The sequence below is a fragment of the Myiozetetes cayanensis genome, unplaced genomic scaffold, assembly GCF_022539395.1.
Source record: "Myiozetetes cayanensis isolate MyiCay16 unplaced genomic scaffold, myiCay2020 scf7, whole genome shotgun sequence".
NCBI classification, from domain to species: domain Eukaryota; kingdom Metazoa; phylum Chordata; class Aves; order Passeriformes; family Tyrannidae; genus Myiozetetes; species Myiozetetes cayanensis.
In genome coordinates this window covers 41,023,381-41,044,720 of record NW_026087964.1, presented here as the reverse complement: position 1 = coordinate 41,044,720, position 21,340 = coordinate 41,023,381, and the positions used below count along the sequence as shown (strand labels likewise).

Below are 21,340 nucleotides of genomic sequence, written 5' to 3'. Positions count from 1 at the left end.
CATCAGGACACAGTGAGGTTAGTCTACATATTCACGTGATGTTAAAAAATTCATTTTCTGGAATAAAGCCGCTCCCTATTGTTTAATATTCAGGCTCCTACTGCAAAGCAGAGGATTTTAGTGATTCTCAAATAAAGACACGTGAATTTTTGTCATGCAAAGCAATTTTTCTTAGTCTTGCTCTCAGAAATAACAATTATTTAGGCTGAATTTTTTTAATGAGACAAACATCTAGCATAAAAAATTTCACTCTAACCACTAAATAATGTCAATCTATTAAATGCTGAAGCAGGGTCACTTAGTGAAGAAATATAAAATTACTATGCTTACAGATCATACTATCAAAATGCACTAAAAATGCACAGTTCATGACAAAATGCTGCTCTGGGCAAAGATCATGGCATTCAGTACCTCTGTGTAGCAAGGAGGTTCCTAAGTATAGCTGTAACAAGATTTCTTAGAAAAAAATCCGAATGGTAATTTATTTTGAGGATCATATTAAATACCTCTGTGACTTCTTCCCCTTCCAAAAAAGTGATATCGGAACTTGCTGTAGAGTCTGAGATTACTGTGGATGAGGAAGGAAGTAAAAAGCAAAAAGACTGGACCATCTTCAGTTTTATTTTTTGAAATGCTACTGGGAAGATTTGACTTTTTTCCTCATTCACAAGTTAAATAGATTTTTGAATCTGCAGAATATTTTCTTTCAGAGTGCCTATGTTCTGTTATTTTGTATTGTGGACATTAATGCTCCTAAATCCTCTGAAGTACCACGGGGGTTTAGACATCATCATATCTAGGGATGCCAGTGGAATGGACTACAATATAAGCTTCCTTTCTGGCTGACTTGTGCTTTTTGCTGTCTTTAACCTGTCGTTAAAATGACCAAGAAATATAGCTTTAAAGTAACTGCATTAATCCAATCAATTGCTGAATTTTAGCAATTACATTGCAATTATCACTGCCTCCTTCGGTGCGATCTCTTTCAGCTTGAACTTGAGTCAGAAAGCAACCAAGAGCAAACAACAGTGCCACATTGCTGACCTTGACGAGCACGCAGAAAAGCACAAGTGAATGCACACACATTTTTAAGGCCTGCTTTTCATCCAAACACTGCAATATTACCTCACGCAGATTTTTTTCCTTGCATGCAAACAGAATCACAGTGTGTGAGCTATAATTTAATCCATATTGGAGCCTGGGTCAACACAAAGGCCCTGGTGGAGCACTGTGATGCAGTAGGGCAGCTGTGACTGTTTTAACAGAATCAGGAGGTCCTCGCTCAAGGAATGAGGCAGAATATTCATTACTTTTAAAGCAATAAGAAGAATGAATGCTGGAGGAAATGTTTTGGTTTTTTTTTAATGTAAGTGTCTGTTAAATAGAACAAAAAGCAGGCTGAGATGGAACTGATTTCACATTAATGTAAAAATGCCATAGTGGTGCTGGATCCAGGTTATAGAGATTATAATTTTACTTCATGCTGCATACCTTCAGAAAACCCTTACTAATGTAGATAGCATTGGTATTGCTTTTGCATTTACCTTTTTTTTAAATTTATTTGTTTGCTTGAGATAGCATATACAGTATCTCCAAGCTTGTTTGCTGGCTAGGTAATATTTCAAAAGATTTTAAGTTCCTTCCCTTCAGTTAACATTTGCAAGAAACTATCTAGACTTTTTCATTTTCAATTGAAAACATATAATTGATTTTAGACTCACATTGAATAAATAATTAAATGTCATGTTTAATTCTTAGTTATGTCCATGGTACTTTTGTATTAGTTACAAGTATTAAAATTAATTACAAATTCTTATGTAAATTTCTCCCTGTAACTTACAGTTGCTATTTATACATACAGTCTCATACAAATACTTCTTATGGAGAATTTGTTTTAAATATGTGCATATATTTCTGAAGCATTTTAGCATTCCATGAATTCCATTTCTTTTCAAATCAGTGAGAGCATACTGAACAGAACTCCATTCTGTCAGTATGCATGTTCCATAGGTTTGCTTGAATTTTTATAGACCATACAGAAATTTGTGGGAGGTGCTTTCATTCTGAAATGAGCCATTTGTCTGTAAACTTCTTTGTTGTTCTTGCCTTTAATAAGAACCTTTGTATGCTCAGTGTGCTGATGTTGTCTGTTACCTATTTTCACTCAGGTTCTTATATGTGTGATTGACTCAAGAATTACTCTGGGATTATTTTGACCCCCAGTTCACTTTTCTTAGGCTGCTATAAAATGGCATGACATAATTAAATCCAGACGTGGGGGTGGTTTGGTTCTGATTACATGACAGGTTTAGCCATGTGCTACTTGGATCAGGAGGACTTTTATATTTCAATTGAGTTCTCCTGTCTCGCTAAAATGTGTAGTATCTTCTAACATTAAGGTCTTCTTTCCCTCTCCTGCTGCTCAGAATACCTTTATAACAGAGCTTTGCTTGAGAACTAGCATGTCCCTGTTTTTATAGGGGGATAGGTAATCACTAGGAACTTGACTTGAGAACACCTGGAATTCATCAAAATTCCCTCTTACTAGCCTGTTATAGGAGGATATTGAAAACCTGGAGTGTTGTGTTTGCTTGCAGGCTTCTATCAGTGCACACCACCACCTTTTAAAAGTATATCTTAATCCAAGTGAATGATTCTGACCTTTGTTGTGTCTCTGCAGTTTCAAGCATTTAAATTATTTAAGTGTTTCTGCATGCTAGGTAACTAGCACACTTTCTCTAGGCTTGCTGGATAGAAAGGGTATGGAAAAGTAAGTTGGGTATCCCCCTCCCTCCAATTCAGCAAGTAGGCATAAAATGCATGGGTAGTCTCATTCAAGGAGAGGTAAACTCCTGATCCGCACCGGGAGAGGGGAGGGACAAGTCACATCTGCACCATTAGGCGCAGACCACTCTGGCCATTATTCATTGGGGTGTGTATGTGTGAAGGGAGTTAATTCCTTTTAGTTCCTGGATAAATCCATGGCTGACCTCATTGATGTGACAGCGAAATCAGCGGGAGTTCTCATATGCTTGGCAGGAAGGCACGTATTAAAGTGCTTTCTTTGAACCAAGGTCACTGCATTGCTAATCTGAGCATTTTTCCTGTGATGGGCAAATACCTCTTGGTCTCTGAGCATCATTTGCTCTTGTTGATGCAGACGTTTGGTTCTGTGCCAAGGAAGCAAGTGGGATATTTACTGCTGAGTTCAAGATGAATAGGGTTTCTAATGGGAGCGTGAACCCTGGCTATCTTGAAGGCAGTCTTCTAGTTAATCGTATCTGTTTGTTGTGTAACATCAAGGCCTTTGCAAAAGAGTTCTTTTGAATATCTGCCTTGAGTTCTTCTGCATGAGCAGGAACATCTCAGCTCACAGAGAATTGTGAGGAACTGGAGAGGTGATCTTTTTTTCCTTGTGAACAAGCTCACATTACAGAGGCCATACCTAATACGGAATTTGTCGGTTCCAGAGATATTGCTGGAAATGTTTATAGAAAAGCATTCCTTGGAGACAAGTCATTATTTAGCTTGAAAATAGGGTGGATGTGTGTGCTACTGGTGTCTGTGGCTCTTTTTTGGCTTTTTGTCAGAGTACCTGACACTCTGAATGTAGGTCTGCTTCAAAGCCAAAACATTTGTCCTTCTGAAATATTTTTGTGGACTCTGAAGCTAATCAGAGCCAAAGGCTGTTTCAGCACTGTTTCAAAAATCCCTCTGGAAGTGCATGAATCGCCCCCAAACAACAGTGTAATTTAAATATTGTCTCCAGATTCATTCACATAATTTAATAGAGAAATGCCTGTAGTGTAGTATAGCAAGGCTCAAAGTAGCTTATAGCCAGCTTGGGTATAGAAGCCAGTTATGGCAGCACAGTGCCCAAGACAGGCTGATTTCCTTTGCTTCTTGTCTGAGTAGGTTTACTGTTGTTCTACAACCCCAAAGTTAATCTTTGCCCACAGTGCATGCATTTTCGGACGTGCATCTCTTTTTATTAGTGCATTTGTGTTATGTTTGGAATAAGTGACCTTAGAGATGGTAGGAAATTTTTAAAAAAACTTACCTTGCTGATGTAGTTATCCTGTTTATTGGTTTTCAAAGGATGTATTTCTTAAGTCAGTAATGAGAATAGTAACAGTTTCTATGTCTGAAATGTCTTCAGTGAGAGCTTCAAAGCACTGTAAATTGTAAATATATCCACACAGAACTTTTGTGAAGTGCATAAGACATAATATTACTACTTTACAGAGGGATATAAAAAAAGAAATCTAGTACAGATCTAACTAGAACACCAGTGATAGACATGATGTACATCAGCTGTATAGCCCATGTTTTCTTTCCACACAGCTTCTAATGCTATAAATGTATTTTTGAGTAGAGTTACCATTTCAAAATACTCTTCTGCTTTTCCACTCCTGTGGAGTAGAGACACAAGTCTCTCTGTGCAGTGTGGCGTTATTTACACTATTAAGTTCTGGAGGGTATCTCTGTTTGATCTGATCCTTCGTGTAGCATTACCGATGGGGTTGAAGGAACCATGACAAGCCTTGGATAGGATCCTGGATAGGAAGCTGGCAGATTAGAGAGAGATTCCAGCAATTGTTCAGCAGTGCGGGAAGGCGTAGTTGTAAACCTGACCTTTCTGTGTAGAAAGGCATAAAGAGAGAGGTGCTGACAGGAATTGTTTCGCTTAAGCCATTTGGGCACAGGGATACTTCCTGTAGTATATGTGGTCTCCTGAGGTTAGATACATCCCCAGAGTCTTTTCTGGCACTTGCTAGACCTCAGGAGGCACCAGCAAAGGGTTAAATAGTTCCACAGTGTGTTGCTGGCTCTCTAATTAGGAAGTGGTCCAAGAGCTCAAAGTTCAAAATGCACATGGTCTGAGCTGGGACTGAGCCCAAGTTCCCATTGATTGCAGCCTCATATGTTAGCGTGCTGCATCTGCACATGATCTCTTCCCCTTGCCGTTTCTGACATTTGTTTTCCTTTTTAAAATGAAAATGAAACAATTCATCTACAAAGTTTCACTTCTTTTGTCACTATCTAAAGTCTTCCATTGCTTAAGCTTATGTACTTTCTGGGAATAATTTGTGACCCACTTTATAATTGAAAGCAGGCCAGTAAAACATGACAAAAATCTTCTCACTCCACTCCATTCTGCAGCATCTGTGGCTACTGCTGGAGAAGCAGGACAGGTCTACTCCCAGCATTGGAATAGATATGAACTGGTCAGGCTGAGCCTCAGGGGACCTGAGGTTCCTTCTTGGTCTCCAAAAGGAGACACAAAGGACAGGCAAAAGAGCATCCAGCTGAACTTGTGTTTTGAGAAGAAAGGGCAGAGTGAGGCTGGGCTGAGGCCACAAAACGGGAAAGGTAAAAAAAAAAACAGTTTTAGCAAGCAAACAAGAAAAATTAGAAGCCAGTTGCATGGATGGTAATATGAAAGGGGACAGAGTAAAATGTTATCCATGGAGCCTGCAACCTAGGGAGTGGACAAAGTTCTGCTGAATCATATCATATAATCATAGAATGTGCTGAGTTGGAAGAGACACATTAGGATCATCAAGATCATTTCCTGGCTCTATGCAGGCCACCCCAAGAATCACACTGTGTGCCTGAGAGCATTGTCCAATTGCTTCTTGAACTCAGACTTGGTCTGAGTGACAGTGCTGTGACCACTTCCCTAGGGAGCCTGTTCAGTGCCCAGCTACCCTGTGGGTAAAAACCTTTTTCCTGATATGTCACCTAAACCTCCTGAATCAGCTTCATGCTGTTTCCTTGAGTCCTGTCATTGGTCATGAGAGTGAAGAGATCAATGCCTGCCCCTCCCCTTTCCCTCACAAGGAAGTTGTGGCCTGCAATGAGGTCTCCCTTCAGTCTCCTCCAGGCTGAACAGAACAAGTGCCCTCAGCTGCTCCTCATTCGGCCTCCCCTCAAGGCCCTTCACCATCTTCATTGCTCTGCTTTGGATGCTCTCTTAAGAGCTTAATGTCTTTCTCATACTGAGGTGCCCAAACTTCACACAATATTCAAGGTGAGGTCACACCAGTGCAGAGCAGAGCAGGAAATCCCTTTCCTCAGCTGGCCGGCGATGCTTTGCCTGATGCCCCCCAGGACATGGTTGGTCCTCCTGGCTGCCAGGGCACAATGACTCATGTTCAGCTTGTCATCGACCAGGACTCCCAGGTCCCCTTGCACAAGCACTGGTCTCCAGCATCTCATTCCCCAGTCTGTACACACAGCCAGGGGTTGTCCCAGCCCAGATACAGAATCTGGCACTTTCCCGTGTTAAACTTTCATATGGCTGGTGATTGCCCAGCCATCTAATTCGCTGAGGTCTCTCTGCAGGGCCTCCCTGCCTTCGAGGGAGTCAACAGCTCCTCACAATTTAGTGTCATCAGCAAACTTATTTAGTATTCCTTTGAGTCCTGCATACAAGTCATTAATGAAGATGTTGAAGAGAATCCAAATACTTTGTTTTCAGATGCAGAAAACTTAAATATTCTCTGTCAAAATCTCTATCTCCTATCCAAATTTTTCGATGGGAAAACGAATTATTACTATGTTTTCAGAAACTTACCTTTTAATAAAATAAAACCACACCTTCCTTTAGAAAATACATTTCCATAAAACATTTTAGTTCTTGCTTGAAATCAAACAAGGGGTTACAGGAGTTTTTGGGACCTTGTGTTTAAGGATGACATGGTTTGGGGGGTCAGAGTTTTAAGTTTCACCCCAGAATAGATAGTAGCTTCTGGGGATGACAGCTTTTGCTTATGAGAAAGGTGGTGATTCTCGTCTCCACCCTTTTCCCTCTCAGTTTTCAGCCACATGTGCTTATTGTTTACCTCCGCTGGCTCTTGGGCTGCTTCACATGGCAGGGAGATGAGTCAGATCATTAACCTGTTTGAAAAACATACCCAGCAAGATGAATTTGGTCTGTGAGCTTTCACACTATTCCAGGAACATGCATGAGAGAGGGGCAGGCCTGTGCAGCTGGGAATGGTGGTGAAGAGGAGGGGGCAGGATCACCCTTTTGGTAAAAGTAAGTTGTTAAATCAGCTTGGCCATCACACTTAGCTGGTGCCTGGGTTGGTATCCTTGGCAGTGCTGATAACCATCTTCCTGCGTCATACAAGGCTTAAGGACAAAGAGGCAGCTTCATCCTTGGCATAATTCTGTAAGTGGAGTCGCAGGAGTTGTACCCAGGGTGACTTTGTCTAAAGTGTGCCTTTTCAACATAGTCCACTAAATCAGCTCATTCTTGCTCTCTCTTTTGTTTCTTTATTTGTGGCTGCACTGAATTAGCATCTTAAATAAATTGCCATGGGAATCAGAGATGCAATAGCTAGCTTGCTTTCTCTTGTGCATCTACAAACAGTCTTTTCATAGCAGTCTTTTCACAATCTCATGTACAGTGTTTGGGCACTTGATGCATATCCATCAAGGGCTTTTCATGCCTGTCCTGTTCCATAAAATATAACAGTGTAAGGTGCATAACATACGATATATAGTTGATGGTAGAAGATTTCTAGCACATATTATTTATATACACAGATGAAACATCCCTCCTTCTGGAGTGACTTGCTATTTATTGTTCCTCACTCTCATACTGATACATTATTTTTATATTTTGTGACAAGTGGATTGTAGAAAGAAAGAAGAATAGGTAACTTGATTTGATGAAGCAGGGCATTCTCTTCATAGAGGACAAGGTAAGAAAAGAGAGCTTTGTAGGAAGAGAGAAAGCTGAAAAGACAGACCTTGTGATGAAGAGAGCTGTGGGAGTGGATCCATAAGAAAGAAGAAACTCTGAAAAGGCCTTGAAGTTCAGGAGAAGAAAGCATGGCTTTCATAGGGATGTAGGCAATGTGGCTGTGGTATGGAACAAAAGATGACCTCAACTGCTGAATTTTTTGTGGAAAACAATGCAGGTGCATTGGGAATAAGATCCAGGCTCACTAATCAAAATAATAAAAGTAATCAATTACTGTGATCGCACGAGGGATCTCAGCAGAGATTTGCATGTTAAAAGTACTAGAAAGAGCTCTGGTAAAAGAATATTGTTAGTGTGGGTAGCATAGAGTTAACTAAGTAGGAAATCTGGGTAAAAGTCAAGGCAGTGTAAGTTATATACTTGGGTGGCAGCTGATGGAGCTGTGCAATTGCACCAGAATCTCAGATATCATTGAAGAACGTGCCTAGTATGTCTAACTGTGAAGAAAAACTTGCAAACGTGACCCCACTACATTGTGATGCAGCGCTATGTGCCAGAACTCTCGTGCAGCCTGTCAGCAGGAGCCTGAGAGCTTCGACGTGCCTTCCCATCCCAACGAGGTGCTAACTCCAGCATCTGCTTCTGCAGGGTGTTCAACTCCACTACCAAAGCAGAGGGGGAGAGAAATGACTTTTGCCAAGACTGCACAGAAATGAATGTAGTGTGATTGCACTGCTTTAATTTGACCCCAGAAAAGGATGTTAAAATTAGGAGCTCTTAAGACATTTAATACAATATGCCTAAAACACAGGGTGAAATATGGGACTGGAGAAAATCAGGAAGCTGAACAATACATATGGATGCTTGTAAATCACTGACATAAAGTGGCTCAGGAGCCTGCACAAGCAAATAGTAAAAGCTGGATAGACTATAACAAGAGTAGGGTGCCTTTGGGATTGTGAGGGAGGGAAGGGGTAGATGCTGAGAGAGGAATTAATCAGAAAGGTCAGAGAAAAAACAGTTAAAGCCAAAATGATGCCATGGGTTTTCAGGAGTATTTTAGTTATTTCCAAAGCAAAAAAGAGCTCAAAGAGCCTGAGGCTTGAAGCACAAAGCATGGTATTTATGTAGGGAGTTATTATAAAAGACTTGATGAGAGTGATTTTGGTGGCAGACAGGCCTCACAGTTAAACTAGAGGCATAAGAAAGTAGGACAGAGCTGGGATGAAATGGGATCAGCAGCTGTAAGCAGGGTATTCAATTAACTAGGAACAATTCAGTTCAAACAAAGGAGAGAGGAACTTGGGGAGACAGGTGGGATCGTAGATGGCTGAGGCAAGATTAGCAGGAGCTTGTATTTCAGGGAGTATTCACTCTGTGCAATACCTCTTTTGTCTTTGTGTTAAGATCAGTAAACTGACAGAGAAGTATTTGCTTCTGTGCTATGTTACCTTTCCTTGAATGATGTGGGGGACAGACAGGGCCACGGTGTAGTGCTGAGGAGAGGGGAGACTCAACACCTCCGCTTCTAACAGCAGTGATCAACTTGGTTCTCTCACAGAACGTTACCCTAAGGTGCCTCTGTTGTGACTCCGCTCTTTCGGGGAGATCAGGACCAAAAGAACAAGCAGTTAAGATGGAGGTGAAGAGAAGCAGTTATAGGAGGATCAATGAAGGTTGAGGGGTCAGGTCAAGAAGGTCAGGGTAAGACATTTGTGACAGAGAAGTGAGAAATGCCACTGTCAGCAAATAAAGCATGTTAGGAAGGATGAGAGTAAGAGAAAGAGCAAAGAGAAGAAAAATCAGAGACTTTGCAAGTGAAACTTCTTTTCAGTGAATATGAGCTAAACTTAATTTACAGGTTTTTTTGTTCATTCGTTGGTGTGTTTGACTGACCTAAAAGAAACAATGCATTGGAGATGCCTGCGGGCTCTCGAAAAGCGTTTGTATGAATATGCAGCAAATACGTGCTTTTCCTGAAGTGACCTATTGATTCTTTTTTTCCTTCCACCTTAAGCCTTTTAATGCCTAGCAGCAAACCGTAAAGCACTAGCCCTTCCCAGTCAGTCCCCCTTGTTCCCCTGCTTAAGAATGAAATGCAATATCTTGAACACCCAGAATGAGAAGAAGCTAATCATTGGCTCGCATTGTGGCTGGCAGGGCAGACCCGCCTCTTTGGCTTGTGCTGACAAGCTGTTTATGTTTGTGCAAGGCCACCCTTTAACTCAGCCGCCCGATGGCCGTAATGGGACCAACTGTCTGAATGCAGGGAGCTAAATCTTCTGCTCAGAGGCACAGCGAATTTCAGCCTCTAATACTCCTGCGTGGACTCTATGGAACACTAGTAAGTAGCTTTCTGTCGTCTTCTGGCTTTTCTCATAAGGCTAAGGGCATGTTTTAGCAAGGCAGGTAGGCGCTGCCATTCAGAGAGGCAGCAATTAAAGTATTTTCCTCTGTCTAAAGTGAAAGAGCAGCTACTTTGTATGCAGTGTCATGACTACAAGGACCACACGATTTTAATCTCAAATGAGACCTTCTTGGGAGGCAAAAGGGAAGAAGTTAATAGTAACACAACCCATTTCAATTTACTAGGTAATTTTTTTATATGTGTCTATATAGGTATTACTTTATTTAATCTGCATCTAGTTCTTATTTTTAGCTACATTTCCAGTATTTGATCATCCAGTCATATTTCTAACACCAGCAGTTTTTGCAAGGTCATGAGAAGCATGGTTTGGAAAAGTGGGAAATGGCTAGAAATTAGATACTATAAAATGAATGCTCCTCAAAATACTGATATGTGCTGTCATATTCAAGATATATGCCTAGCAGTAGAAAAGCAAAGTTATGTTCAGAGATTTCAGTCCTCTTTGTTGACTGCTATTGGGAAATGTTCACAACTCCACAGAGCAGAAGACTGCAAAGATGGAATGAGCTTGACTTCTTGCATCTTTAATATGCCCTTTCTAATTTTCAGAATTTGAAATAAAATATTACCTGCTTGGACAGTGTTCTTCAGTTTAGTCCTGCATAGCATATATTGATGGACTTTTTAGATTTTCTCTTTTACCGTTTTACACTAGCAAAGAAAATCTTAATGTCCCTGTCAGAGCTGGCCACCATGCAGAATCTCAGAACTAGTCTGCTCCTGAAGTTTTGGCAAGTCTATGTCTAGGTTTCATGTGGTGAGGCTCAGACTATGAGTTCAAGATACCTGGGGGGAAAAAAGTAGCAGTCACTGTAAATGAGCATGTTTATTGTTCCTGTTTTTAATATCACAGGAAAGTAAGTTTCAATCAGATCTTCATTAGCCTTGAGTCATGCCAAAAAAAAAAAAAAAAAAAAAAAAAAGGCGCAAATCTGAAGCACAGCCTGATACCATGTTCCTTTCAGCTTGTTTAACTTGCCCTATGGAGGTACCGAATAGGGGGATGCCCTGGGGGTTGTGCCCTCCTCTCTGCTGTGCTGCTTGTGTTTTGGGGCTGTGCACAGCTTCTGCAGACAGCCCTGATGTAGTCTGGAGACCTTTCGCCTGCTCATCTATAGGATCTTTAGGACTGCATCAATGAGTCGTGAATTGCAGAGGGTCAGTCAAGCAATATTATGTGTGGGAAGCAGTGGCTAAGAGACAGCTAGACAAAACCTTTCAAATAAAATTGGTCAGATTACGGGCAGCTGTTGCACTTGGTACATTTTAACTAGGTGGGTCTTGGTGCTGATGGTTGTTCAGCTCTGAGACTGAGCGTCCTCTACAGCAATACAGTGCATGTGTGGTAGTGTATGAACTAAAGCTAATTACAGAAATAAGCTGCTTCTGTGCCAGGCTGTGAACACAAGCCAGAGTGTTTCAATCAGTTGCTCTAAGTAGAAGATAGATACTAAGCCTTGATTAGTAAAGATGGAGATGAAATTGGTTTTTGTCTATAGATTAAGAAAGCAGGATCTCAGTACTTAATTAACAGTGAAAGCCATGAGATACACACCTAGGATTTTTTGCTGTGCTCTCTCAGTACATAGTTAGGAGTAATCAATATGCTTACCACATTGTCTCTCTCTTGACTAAAGAAAGAACTCCCTTGTGCATCACGAGCTCAGCACAACATGGCTGGCTCTGTAGGGGCAGACTGTGCCTGTTTGATTTGCATCAGGGTAAAGAGGCAGAAGATTAAAATTGATTTTTTTCCTCCCAGAGAGATCATTTTGAGGATGAATTCACAGTGCTTGCTAAAACAAGGTGCTGAATCAACATCCTTCATTAAAAAAAAAATGCTCTCAACTGCATAAGCTATAATTGCACTTTTTGATTCTGAGATGGTAGGCAGTTCGTGAAAACGAAATTATTTATTAATACTCATTAACAGAGCATTCAGATAGCCTGGGAGGCAGATAAGCATATTGTCCTCAATCTACAAAAGAGGGAAATGAAATTTGCAAGAAAGCTGGAAATAGAACTAAGATCTGCTTCCAGGGCTGTGTTTTTACTGCGATTCATTCTCTTCCTCTGGCTCTATAGGCTCTCTGTATGTTGACTGCAGGATCACTTGCCAACATTTTCCTGTGGTTGAGGAAAATGCAGGCACATTTGTAATATACCTATTGTTCATTTGTTCTTCCAGCACTTAATGGAAGGTAATGATTTGGAGATGACTGAAACCCGGACCAGTATTTCCCAAATATACTTATGGTTACCGGATTACTAAGACTACTAGATTTCCCCTTCATTGCCCTTGAGAATGTCAGACCAGCTCCCAAAATGAATCAATTTCTTGGGAAAGAACAACTTTGGATTAGTAAGTTTTGAGTTACTAGAGCTGTAATTCATGCCACTGGGCATTTGAATTTTTAGTGAAAGCAGGAGGCTTCAAGGGTTATTTTCATCTCAGTGTTTTGGACTATTAGCAGGTGCTCTGCTGCTGTGTCCTACGTGCTTGACACACATCAATTAAGGTTATGATAAGGGAGAGCCTGTGAGTGAAATAACACATGTGCCCCTCTCCCATCAGCTTTTTGAGTCTGACCAGGAAACTGAATTGTCAGGTAGCAGGAAAAAGTCTGAGGGACTGAAAGAAGCAATGGCAGCCTTCTGTCAGGTTTGAATAGAATTCCTTGTAAAATCACTCACGATCAATAGAACTCAGGTCTCCATAGGGATAAAGGCTGAGATTTGCAAACAACCCCTCCTCAGCTTCCTTGGGTAAGTTGCCCTCTCTCTTAAATCTAAACCCTCTTAATACTATCCTCCATGCTAATATCCTCAATTTTCACCCATACCTATGAAAACTTTTAAAATGTTTCATTTGTGGTTTGGGTTTTTCTTTTCCAGGTCCTTTTTCCTGGTTATTAGATCCTTTTCTGGGTAAGGGATATTGTTGCCACTAAAGTGGAACATACTAGTTGGTTATAAAAAAATGAAAAATGCTGTTCTATTAAAAAAAGAAAGAGCAGCAGGGCTGTAGTACGCAGATCTCACTCGTACATCAAGAGCAGAGAGTCTTCTTCTATTATGTGCATTTTATTTTGGTGGTGTTATTTGGAGAAGGCACTGCACTTAGGAAATAAAAGGATTGCTAGGCAGGTTATAGATACAAAATTCACTCCAGGATAGAAGAGGAAGTTTCTCAACCAGGGATTTGCCACAAGGCCCATTCTGCAGGGTGGCCTGAAATATAATGGAAAACTTGGGCCAAGACAGAAAGAAAAGGGATCACTTCCTATCTTCCTTACCTGTGGCAGAGAGTGAATTGCAGTGGCTAAGTGGTCTTCAGGTCTGTAGTGCCTTAAATCATCTGCTATCTACCAGTGTCCACTGGTGTCTTTGACTTCTCTCCCTCCTGTCTGATTGAGATGCCTGGCCTCCCTGCTAGCCAGCAATGCTGAGAGAGACAAGCATCAGTGCATTGTGGCTCTGCTCTTCTGCTGGGAAGACGTTCCCTTGGACTCCATAGGCAAGCCCTAAACATTCTTCTTACTGGAATCACTGGCTTACAGAACAGGCTCTCTGCATTGCTTCTTTGCTTTGATAGTGTGTAAAAGTCACAGTCTTACAAACTACCTTCTTTTAGGGTACATACAGGACTTGTATAATATTAGCTGCGGCCTCCAGATGGTCCACCCTGATTCCTCTCTAGCTCACCTCTCTCAGGACCAGAAAGCAAATTGTATCCCAGTATGTGCTCAAGTAGGCGGGAAATATTATAGATGCCACTGCTTCTTCATCCATGAAGAAGCTTTTAAATATTTCAGTTTCCTTCCTTTTTGCCTTTGCCAAAGGCCTAAGAAAGCAGCAATTTAAGCTCATAGCATAAAATGTCCCTAATTAAGAGGGTAGCTTGCTGTGTTCTGTCCTGGTTGCTGCTGTCTAAAAAAAATTATCACGGCTGTCATCAGCCTTTTCCTCCTATCACTGCTGGTTCACAGCATGTGAAACTGAGAAGCATAGTATCCATTAAGATTCAAGAATTGTACTGCAGTTTCCTTCCTGAAATGAAATCACACTGGGGCTTGCTTTCTTCTTGACATCTTTCTTCTTAGGCAGCATCTTCAGTTGACACTTTACCTAATGCTCCCTAGGGTATGGTGTAACCCCCTAATGTAACTTAACTGTCAAATGTTAACATTTGTTATAGTAATATTCTGGCATGGAATTCTGCAGGTCTTACTCTGGCAAAACTCTTGCTAATGGCAATAGGGAGGCTGGTTACTTAAGGACTAAAATGGGACTGTGAGAAATAGAATCTTTTCTCATATGTGTCATTTAATTTCTGCTTCTGATTGGGTTGTTTAACTTTAAAATGGTACCCTTGGCCTTCTTTTCTATTAGTTTTTGAATGTGTAAGAGCAAGCTGATAGGTATTTGATGATGTTAATATCAAGTCCAGTATTGCAGTGGCTGAACTTTCCACATATTAGTTTTCATTTGCTTGCTTTCATGAGACCACCTTTCTAAAGAAATCTGCCTCCTTCTCTCCATTTTCCTATCTCTTGATACCCCCTCTTCTCTCTAACTTTGTAATCTATGCTTGATACTCATGCTTTGGGATTCAGAATTACATCAAAGCATTTTCTTGAGTCCTGATGGCTATGGAAAATGTTATGCTGTCACACTCCAGTACACAGATGGGAAAATGCGAGCCAGGGCTACTGTGCTCTGGCTGCAAAAGAAAGGATATAGGAGTGGGAAGAGATGATCCTGTGGATAGAAAGAGATGGGGCAGCATCTTTTATATGCATGGAGGTATGTAGATCAGGATATTTTCAGAAGAGAAAATCTCATTTCCCATCTGCCCCAAAGCCCTGTACAGCCTCAACTTTCTCAGACTTTTACTCTGGCTTTTAGTGTCTCCTAGCCTGAGGCCTCTCATCATTAGACCAAGTCTGCAGCTCATGCCTGTGTAGGGAGGGCATCTAGCTGCTCTGCCATCTATGCCCCCTGCCTCAACCACAAAGTTCACAGTCTCTTCATCTTTCTGCTACAACTCCTCTCCTCCCATCCTAGTGCTACCTTTTTTTCCCAGGCCTCTCATATCCCACCCTCCTGAACCTCTGTGTTGGATACCATTTAAGATGCTTGTCCTCCCTGCCTCGCAGTCCTTAAAAACTTCCCCAGAGCTCTTCACTCCTTGCCATATTCTCCTCCTACTCTCTGTCTTCCTCACTACAGCCCAGTGTTTGCAGGCTGAGAGACAGGGGCTGTTTGTTCTCCTGAGGAGTGTCAGGTTCTTCAGTGCAAAGGCCTCAACACACTGTCCTTTACCTCTTTCTTCTACTTGAAGGCAGGAAGGCAGGACAGGTCCAGGATAAACCAGGCACATAGTAGTTCTTTGTCTGCTGTACGAGTGGATAGCTCCAGGCAAGGTCAGAGAAAGACTAAGCCAAGAAATATATAAGCAAGGAGGGGGGGTGGGTTAAATTTTTCTTTTAGAAAACATAGCCCTTTCTATTTATCTTGACCAACAGAGTGTCCAGTATTCAACAAGTATCTTGTGAACCAACCTCAGACCCAGAGCTGCTTTTGAACCGTTTACTGTGGTTCTTCATCTGCTCATTTCTTTGTGTTACCAGTCACATGGTAACATTTCTGATTCTTGGATGAATGATGTTTTCAAACAAAAAGAGGGATTTGGACACATTACTTTTGGTTCAGAACTTTTCATGAATGCAGACATACGAAAATGTCTTACATCAGTGTTTCCTGGATACTTGCTTTTGAAAGAAAGCTTACTTATGTGAATGAAAGTTTTGAAAAACTGATACTGAGACAGTGCAATCACCAGGGTTTCTCAGAGTAGCAAACTATGATTTGTACAGAGCAGAAGCATGAGCATGGCACAAACTATATGCCCGTGTTTAAGGGACATGATTGCCACAGAAGTGCAACTTAGAGCTTGAAGTAGGATTACAGTCAGGAGGAGTGTGGGGCTTACCTGCTGTTTCACAGTGTATTTCCATAAGAAGCTTGAGCATTTGGCTCGCAGTTGTCTTTCTTCCCCTGCTCTGGTCCATAACATCCCAAGCGTGTGTCTGCTGCAGCATTCAGCGGACCCCTGCAAGCTAACTCACTTCTCACAGCTTGCAGAAAATTGATGCATTTTATCATAGGGCAGTTTTCTGTCAGGGAATCAACTGTATCTGTTCAGTGGCAGTTCAACAAGCTCTCAGTGCAAGGTAGGACCTGTGAGTGTGCAACCAGAGGGGAAAAAGGAACCTTTGAAAACAGTCTAATGTTTATTTTTTGAAATTATGTTCTTCCGATATTTGACCTTCCCTGATGAAAACCACTGTGACATGTGCATTGCATGCTGTTTGCTGACTTGTTACTTAAAGAATACAAAGTATCCAGCCACTAACTCCTGTTCTGCAGGCTTCAGAGTGGGAAAAAGGGATCATCATTCCAGGACACTTAGAAGGGAAAAGGCTGTGTTTTTCTCCATCACCAATGCTCCCAGAATGAGCTCACGTGCCTCAGGCAATCCCCGATCCCTGCAGTCACAGATGTTAGTGAGACTTGATGAGAAAAAGTGGCTTAATGTTATGCTTATTCTCCGTGTTTTCTGGGGACAGCCAGGGGCTAATGCAGGCTGCAGTGAAAACAGCAGCAGCCATGGGGCTTCTCCAACGATGACATCAAGGTTATAATGCATTATGGTTTTGTCTGAGCCGTGTATTTCTTTCTGTGAAAATAAGTGATACATTATAAAGCAAAATACATGCATTATAAAGCAGAATACCAAAAGCACTGGAACAGCCCCAATTCTCATCTAACAGTTGGAGCAGGCAGCAAAGGATTATCACATGATATTAACTCTTTGAGAGATCAGCTGACAATTATGTGCCTTTCTGAAGGGGGACAGGCTTTTGCCAAACTCAAGTCATTGGGCACCAAGCTGAAGTACTACAATAAAATACATAGTGGGTCCAGACTGAATACAAACTTAGCATCTGAACCCAGACCCAAGATGGCTGTTCCCTGTGCTGGCTTTAAAGATGCTGGTGATAAGATGATTTATAATGTCACAGCTAATTCATTTTTTAAAAATTTGTCAATGTCAGTGCCAAAATCTACCTTATTTTATGTCACTGACAGTAAAGGAACTGAAGCTTCACCTTGGAGTCCTGCAAGGATAGATTTTTCTCAGTTTATCAGACTTGGGGTTTTTCAGTCTGTACAAAGCCTGCCAGCTTGTTTGCATCAGAAGAATTATCTAGGACTTCGACTATGACCAACTAGAAATCTGCATAAATGTATTTGAAATCCTACACCAAGTAGTCTCGTGCTAAAATCAAAGGTGAACACATAGCTGTAGAGAAACCCTGGTTTGTTAATCGACCATCCTGAGCTTCTATCATTTAGGTAATTCCACAGATTCGAATCAAATGGCAAGGTTCATCCTCTACCAAACCCAGACCTTTCACCTGTCACTTTCTCAGTATTTAAGCTGCAAAAAACCAGTTTGAAAAACAGGTTGCTTTCATCAATACCTTCACAGTTCAGCACTCCTAATACAACCACACTAGATGGGAGCAGAGTTCAGACCAAGAGAGATACTCACTCTGCCACCTACTGTGCATCACAACCTGTCTGTCACTGACTGAGGAGGGTCCTTTTCTCCTTGCTTTAATGAACATGCAGTGAGGTTTGAAAAAACCTTTCAGGACTCTACATACAAAGCCACATAATCAATATCTAAGCTGCATCCTACTCCACTCTTGTCCTGCTAATATTGCTAACATAGTTGATCTCGGTGAAAAATCAATATGGAAAATAACAGAGTGGTTTTGTAGCTGGCATTTTAAAACATCCTAAATGGAAGCTGCCATTTTTCTGAGAAGACAAATTGCTCCTAGGTGGTTGCTTTCCCTTTCTGAACTGTTCTTTGTTGCAGTCTTTCCTATATGAAGCTTTCTAGAGTAAATTTTCTCATCATTAAACTGTTGAATATCTTCCATCTCCATTTCTCCAGAAAACTAGCATTCCTGTGCTATAAAACAACACAGTGCTTGACTGCCCCAAATGTCATGGAGACAAGAGTGTGAGAAAGTGAGCATCAAATGATGTCCTAGTAATATCCAGGCAGCATTGAGGGGACACACAGCTAGCCTTTCTGGAGGCAGGAGCTATCTGTGGGCAGTAGGATGCTGGTATGGCAATATGGGTGATACGAAAGAGGAAATCAATTTTGAATTAAAAAAAGGGAGAAAAAAACTGATGAATAAGAGTCTGGGAAATGAAGGGTCATTTCAAATCAGTTGTCTGGTTTTGAATCTTGAATTTTCTTGAAGTTTTCTTACAGAATTGTTATTTGTGAAAGCTGCCTGTGATGTAAATGGACTGTTTTTTTGAGAGAACAGATATATTGAAGAGCACCTGAGTGATCAGTGTGAATTAATGCATTTACTCCTTGGAGGGAAAAAAATTCTGTCAGCACAAGTATCAAAAAATCATGTGCTTATTCCCATCTACTCTCCACTTTAACACCATGTCTCACCAAAAAATGCATTCTTATTCCAAAAATAACAGTCATTCAACTTGTCCTGTACTGTGACAGTACAGTGGGGAGAGAGCCTACAAGCCTAGCAAACCACACAAGGGCTGCTCTGCTGTGTCCCATGAAATAATTTCTGTCCCCAGACTCGGAAGTCTGCTCTACCAGGATCAGGTCCTTTGGTTTCATGGAAAGTATCCTGGTAAAAATGTGATGTAGTCGGTTCAGCCCACTTGATTACTAAATAGGAGAATAACTCAACTGTTAACAAACTCTGCTTACTGCTGTTTCAAAAAATAATATTATTTGCTTCAGCTGATGTCTGTGCATTTCAAGTGTTTTGCTGCTTACTACTTTGATAGGAGAGGAGGGGAAAAATGCTAGAAAGCAGGTCAAAGATACACAACTGTGGTAGCAGCTGAGCAGTTGGGCACATGAAATCTGTTCTCATGTACCTCTTGTTTGTGTGAGGTGCTCTGGTGTCTAATAATAAAACTGAACTCATCTGTAGCCTTTTATATTGGATCACTGGGTTGTATTTCACTCATCTGGAGGGCTGCCTTTTTTCACATAGCTGTAGGAACATAGCTGTAGGAATATAATACCTTTGAGATCCCTACCTGATGGGACTGAAATAATTCAGTGGGTTATACAACTGTTGGAAGAATTTGTGACAGCACAGGAAAACAAACAAACAAAGAAAATTAATTTAGAATTTCCTCATTTGCTTCTACTGATTAGAGTCTAGTTGTTTTGGAGGATTTTTGTTGTTGTTGTTGTTGCTGTTTTGGTTTGGCTTTTAAATAGTTCAACTGCTTTTGATTTTAACAGTCCAGTCATGTCAATCCTGGATCCAGGTACAAGATGACTAGACAATCAGCACAATCCTAATTGTGCTAAGATGAAAAGCTGAGCAAGTGACAAGGCTCAGGACTTCTAGGCAGAGTTTTTACAATGGTGTTTTTATTTTGTTAATGACTCACTGTACTGATTCACCCATGCTTTAGTGAAAGCTGCCTTGTTTAGAGAGTCTCACTGTTCAAACAGAGTAAGATTATTCCCAATGGAAAAGCTTGAAAAAGTCCTCTGGGAAAACTAAAGACTAAATAAAACTTGTTATTTTAAAGTAAAGAACATGCAGATAACAACCTTAGTTTTGAGCAATGGCAAAACTTTTTTTATCCACCATCAAATTGGTTAAAATTGCTTTTCTGATTTTTTTATTGAGAAAACATTGTTCTTCAGTACTGACTAAAAAGCCATGAAGTATCCAAAAATATAGGTGACCCCTCAAGCCTTTGGTATATTGAATTTAATTGGGGCTCTAGACCTTTAAATAGCTGAAAATAGGTACTGAAAGTGACTTGGGAGCTTTGAGTCATGGACTTTCATGGGGTGCTTATCAAAATTTTACTTCTGATACTTTTGGTAAAATGTTCATTCTTGTAATGAATAGCTTGGATCACCCCAGAAGTTCTTTATTAAGCAACTGTCCACTGACTCTTACTGGAGAAAAAAACCAGCTAAACAAAACAAACCCAAACCTATCAACACAAAAGGTTTGCTTCTCACCTGGAAGCCTTTAGTGGATGTAAGCGGATCAGCATCCACTTCCCTGTTTATAGAAAATATGGTGTTCCAAATGACTTGCTAAACTGTTGAACGATTTCAAGTAACGCACTGGATTTTCCTGCCCCCCTTCCGGAGAGGCTGTTTGTGCTGGGAGGGAGGGCTGTAGCGTCTGTTTGTTTCCACAGCGGCGGGGGAGGACCCGGCTGCCACCTCCTTGAGTGCTGTGTGGTGCTCTGGGCTGCTGGGGGCTGCCTGGGGGAGCAGTCAGGCATCTGCAGACGGGAGACCATCCCGGCATGGGGCTGGTTGTTTATTTTCAAAGCCTTTGTACCTCAGGTTACTTGTAAGGCTGGTGCCTGGGGAGTTCTGCTAAAACTGGACTGTGTGTATTCCCTGGTTTGCCTGTAATTTGCAGCTTATGAAAACCAGATGGATGACTCAGTGCTCTGCAAGTTATAGTAGGAGTGGGATCTTCTGACATAAGAGCAGCTTTTACAGAAAACACTGAGTTAAGAAGATTCAGGCTCAAGCTAGATTGCTTCTTCCCTCCCCCCCTCTTTTGTCTATTTTTACTGCATCATTGGTATGTGTCCAAGCAAAGTCGGCCATATCACTGGGAAATACAAGGGGATAAACTTTTGACTGCCGGATCTCTTCAGGCTGAGAGACTCCAGAGTAAATTAACTGAGAGAGAGAGAGAATTAAAAGGAGGGATTTCTTTAGGTGAACTTTTTTGGTTGTCTGCTCTGCCAACAGCAGTGTAAAATAACGAAGAAACTGCAGCAGTCCTTTCCCACTGTCTTTCTAAATAATGTAAGTTACCCTTTCACACTCATCTCTAACTGTTCGTGCATTTTTTTCTGCTTTCAGGTATTTTGTGAGAGCAGTGGTTTTACAGCGGGTGAGCTCTTGCCAGAAGCTCCGCTGTGTGAATGAGTGAATTGCTTTGTCTTTCTTTTTCTTCTTTAAGTCACGGGGTAGTGGGGAAGCCGAGCAGTTTGACACCACCTTTCTTTGACAGTCGTGCTAGCTCGGCTTTAGATGGCTGTCGAAACCTTTAAACCTTTTC

The 21,340-nt window shown here is 41.2% G+C and overlaps 1 protein-coding gene across 6 annotated transcripts in view; it reads left to right on the top strand.

The window, feature by feature from the left end:
• Positions 1–21,340, top strand: part of TRIM2 (tripartite motif containing 2) — an 88,795-nt gene that overhangs the window by 8,379 nt on the left and 59,076 nt on the right. Inside the window, exon 1 of one of the 6 annotated variants that reach the window (XM_050337788.1) lies at positions 9,917–10,061. The exons of the other annotated variants lie outside the window; for them this stretch is intronic. The gene's annotated coding sequence lies outside the window, so the exon portion shown is untranslated. Of the gene's footprint in view, positions 1–9,916; positions 10,062–21,340 lie in introns of those variants that run through there. 6 annotated transcript variants of the gene reach the window in all.